Source organism: Triticum dicoccoides, chromosome 3A, assembly GCF_002162155.2.
Source record: "Triticum dicoccoides isolate Atlit2015 ecotype Zavitan chromosome 3A, WEW_v2.0, whole genome shotgun sequence".
Lineage (NCBI taxonomy): Eukaryota > Viridiplantae > Streptophyta > Magnoliopsida > Poales > Poaceae > Triticum > Triticum dicoccoides.
The window spans coordinates 503,306,178-503,310,682 of record NC_041384.1 but is presented as its reverse complement, the minus strand read 5'-3'; the positions used below and the strand labels follow the sequence as shown (position 1 = coordinate 503,310,682).

The 4,505-nt window shown below is 39.1% G+C and overlaps 1 long non-coding RNA gene across 1 annotated transcript; it reads right to left on the bottom strand.

The window, feature by feature from the left end:
• Nucleotides 1-1,679: 1,679 nt before the first annotated feature.
• LOC119268813 lies at nucleotides 1,680-4,499 on the bottom strand. The gene is made up of 4 exons (XR_005133322.1): nucleotides 4,296-4,499; nucleotides 3,307-3,375; nucleotides 2,587-2,655; nucleotides 1,680-2,003 (listed from the first exon to the last, which is right to left on the bottom strand). It is a non-coding gene; the product is annotated as an uncharacterized LOC119268813 (long non-coding RNA).
• Between the last annotated feature and the right edge of the window lie 6 nt (nucleotides 4,500-4,505).

Sequence of the window (4,505 nt, the reverse complement as noted above, 5' to 3'; positions counted from 1 at the left end):
ATAATCATATCTCAAGCATAGATTCCAAGCATACCATTTCAACATATGAATTTGATCCCATAACAATTTCCCTTTATGAGTCAAGCGATAATGCCTAAAGTATTCACATTGATCCAATGTTACTCCCATTATATAGTTGAATGGGGTTTTCTCAGGATTATCAAAGTAGTGCATAATATCTTTCACATAACGATCATCAAGGGTTTTAGGAGGTTCCCCATCTCCATGAGTAGCAGGTACAACTATTTTTTTGGCATTTCGTGTTCCATATCCATAACTAAAGATAGAGAACAACTTAGAACAGAAAATAAAAACTACTTGGTGATAAAACAAACAAGCACACATGAGAATATTCACCCCACGCTATAACTCCCCGGCAACGGCGCCAGAAAAAGGTCTTGATAACCCACACATATAGGGGATCATTTGTAGCCTTCTTTGATAAATAAGAGTGTTGAACCCAATGAGGAGCTAAAGGTAGAACAAATATTCCCTCAAGTTCTATCGACCACCGATACAACTCTACGCACGCTCGATGTTTGCTTTACCGGAAACAAGTATGAAAATATTTTGCAAGAATAAAGCTACGAGTACTTTGTGAGGATAAAACTATGAATAAATTGTGAGATAATAGAAGTGGATAGCTTTTGTCAACAAGAAAGTCATTTGTCCCTAGGCAATCGATAACAAGTACTGGTAATCATTCTTGTAATTTTATATGAGGGAGAGGCATGAGCTAACATACTTTATCTACTTGGATCATATGCACTTATGATTGGAACCCTAGAAAGCATCCGCAACTACTAAAGATCATTAAGGTCGTGAAACCCAACCATAGCATGAAGTATCAAGTCCTCTTTACTCCCATACGCCATAGCCCACTACTCGGGTTTAAACTTCTGTCACTGTCGCAACCCACCATAAGCGAACCATGGACATATTGGAACACCCTACAGCGGGGACCCCTCAAGTTTGCTTGAGACGGAGGGCACTGTAGGATAGCACCATAAATAAAATATGCAATCATTCCAATCAAGATCACGATTAACCAATAGGACAAAACGGATCTACTCAAACATCATAGGATAACCATAGATCATTGGGAAATAATGTATGGAGTTGAGCACCATGTTTAAGTAGAGATTACAACGAGGAGAAGAGGTGTTACACCGCTGCATAGAGGGGGAGAAAGTTGGTGTTGATGGTAGCAAGATTGTTGATGTAGATCGCCGTCACAATCCTTGCCCCGGCGGCTGATACGTCTCCAACGTATCTATAATTTTTTATTGTTCAATGCTATTATATTATCTGTTTTGGATGTTTAATAGGCTTTAATATGCTCTTTTATATTAATTTTGGGACTAACCTATTAAACGGAGGCCTAGTGCCAGTTTCTGTTTTTTCCTATATTAGGCTTCTCGTTTGGATGTTGGGTAGAAAAAACCAGGGCAATAAACCCCTGGTGGGGGGGGGGGGGTTCTGTGCTCATGGTTTCCCTCCCACCACGTGGGAGATCTTTCCACTGCCCAGGTTCCCAAATGGCCACAAGGGGGAGGGAAGGAAAACCCTCAAATTAACACATATCACAAGCGACTTTGCTACACAGATAACAACAGATCTGTACATACAAAATTTCAAAGCATTCATACAAAATTCTACCGATAACAATGGACCACAGATAAGAATTCCACAAATTTCTAAAAAAACAAATACATAAAATCTCACAATTCATATAAACAAATACATAAAACCATCAGTTCACAAGGGTTCAGATACCGATCAGTCCACATCTCATTGAGATCAACTGTTGGCCTAAATCGTTTTCATGTGCTATCATCATTCAAATTTGTTCACAACAAAAGAAAATTGAATTATCACTTTCCATGTCCAAGGCAGAGATACTTTCAAATTAGATGAACAACAAGGAGGCGATCACTAGCCCTACTCAAGTCATTTCTCCACTCTGCATGGACATCAGGTACCGCATCTTGATGTTGACAGAACTACACAAAATATTCCAGTTCAGTTTCAATAGACTATTTTTAAGTATAAATGGATTAAGATGAAATAGTATGAACCAATATATGATATGTGCAGTGTGCATTAAAAAATCGAATAAATTGCTTGCGAAAAAAATATTAATTTCTTCAAGCTTCTTTGAAGCTCTACAAAGTACTCATAATCAGAATGTCCTAAGAACCAAAATGCCACTTGCAATCACTACAAAGTACTCAGATTTAATATTCACTTGAAGTAATCATGCGCTTTGCAGCGACGTAAGATCACAATGTCGTTCATTATTATATTATGATTGGTGTAATACATTACCAACTACGCTTAAATCAAATGAACGACTTGCAATGCTTTTTGTTGTGCTCACCCTGATATATCTAAGACCTTCATGCCATGGGAAAATATGCACTTTCAAAATAAATGCACATAAAATTGTATCAACATATTCAAGAAAAAAATATTGCTTCGATTAATCTAAGACATATTGAAGTAAGTGAATAAAGAGTAGACGCAAAATAATATTGTTTGTCTCAATGGGTATGTACAAAGAGAACAACGATGGACAGAGTTTACCCTCCAAGAACTACCATTGGTTCATTTTCCAGGTCCTTACATGGCAAAATCACGGCGCGATCATCTGCACTGAAGACACAAAACTGCATAAAGGTCAATAAACAACTTATAAACTTATGCATATCAATATATGGTCGTTCTTTGATCATGGGTTTGTGAGAGCATTAAACACGCCATTAAATAGGTGTCACACCACAACTGATCTGCTGAGTGCCTGAGTGTAAACAAAGGCATGATGAAACCAAAGCCAATGAAGAGAAATCAACAGCTGGTCTGCTTGAAATAGATGTATAACAAACAAAAAGATATGTGATTCTACTATACACCTTTATTTGCACATTTGCAACCATTTCTACTCATGCTTTGCTATAAACAACCGTATATCCATCTACCTGGAAGTGAACAAACAAGACAAAAGTAAGCTACATATGTCTCCTATACCTTCCAGCTACAGCTCCACCTTCCTGGAACTATAGGTAGAAAACTAAAATGAACTATTAAATTGCTCTTGCCTATCTTGGAGGTACAACTATACACCTTAGGAAGGAAACAAATCATCTCACTTGTACCTTTACTCTTTGGTTCATCTAAGAAGAACCAGCAGCAAAAGATTTATCATGTACACGGCAGCAGAACTCAGAACATAAACATCACCAATCACATCTCTTCTTGGCTAGTTGTTCAATTCATACCAACCAATAAATTTAAGCTTTCCCATACCTTTCTTGCTTTCTTCTCAACGACCGATTAAAGATAACAAGATCAAACTCATATAGTGAGTTGAAAAGCCTACAACATGCAGCAGTGCTCGAGTTACTATCTATTGTATCATTAGAATGAACGGACTAGATTTAACTAGCAAACAAGAATGGTACAGATTTAAAGAAGCTAATATAGATTTGTACGTAGGAGTCAAAACATTTTTTACCTAGGCCAGATTGGAATCGAGAAGGCACTTAAGTACATCCAAAAAGAACACGTACAAGTAAACATTTGACGACAACCAACCTTGATGGACAAAAAAAGGTAACTAGAGCAGTCCCGTTCTCAGACGTTCTTAAGGCAAGGGTGGTGGCGTGAATTCATGTCGCAAATAAATATTTGACGGCGGCCAAACTAGATGGGCAAAAAAAGAATCCGGAGCAGTCCAGTTCTTACACGTTCTTAAGGCAAGAGTGGTGTGGCATTGATTCATGTCAATTAAAAAAAAATAGTGGCGCTGTTTTGCTAGTTTCTATCTAAAATATATGCAGAATAGTTGCTCACAAATGTCACCTTCTCACAAGAGCTTGATTCATACAACTATATTGATCTGCTTGTATCTAAATCTAATAAGTAATCAGTGTTCTGTACCTCATATAACATATGAAATCTGATGTCAACAATGAAAGTACCATGGACAGATACATAGCTATGAAACTGAACCAACTGACCCAATCTGGTGCATACAAGTCCAAAGTTTTACCAAATGTATGAGCCACTATATGCATCAAGCTTCAGACTACTTTTCACAATTCGATGGGCGGCATAGCATGCTACATAGAAACAAATCGTAGCTGGCACACATGAAAATACAACTCATACGGAACTGGTGGTTCAAGAACTACACAAGAAAAATACAAGCTCGTATGGAACCGGTGGTTCAAGATCAGGGATGGTGAAGCCATGAACTGAAAAGAAAAATATGGGGGAAGGAGGAGGGGGCAAACCCTTGATCATATGAGATAGTAACGTCTGCAAAACCGTTGCCGCCGCCGTCGCCAGAGGGGATCGGAGCTTGGAGGCGGAGGGGAGATCCGGGGAAGGAGAACGGTGACGGCCGCGGTCCGTCGCCGTCGCTGGAGGGACGGAGCTTGGATCCTCAGCACCGGAGGGAGGGGGTCGGGAGCGTCGCTTCTTGTCGCCGGCGGAGGAGCTCA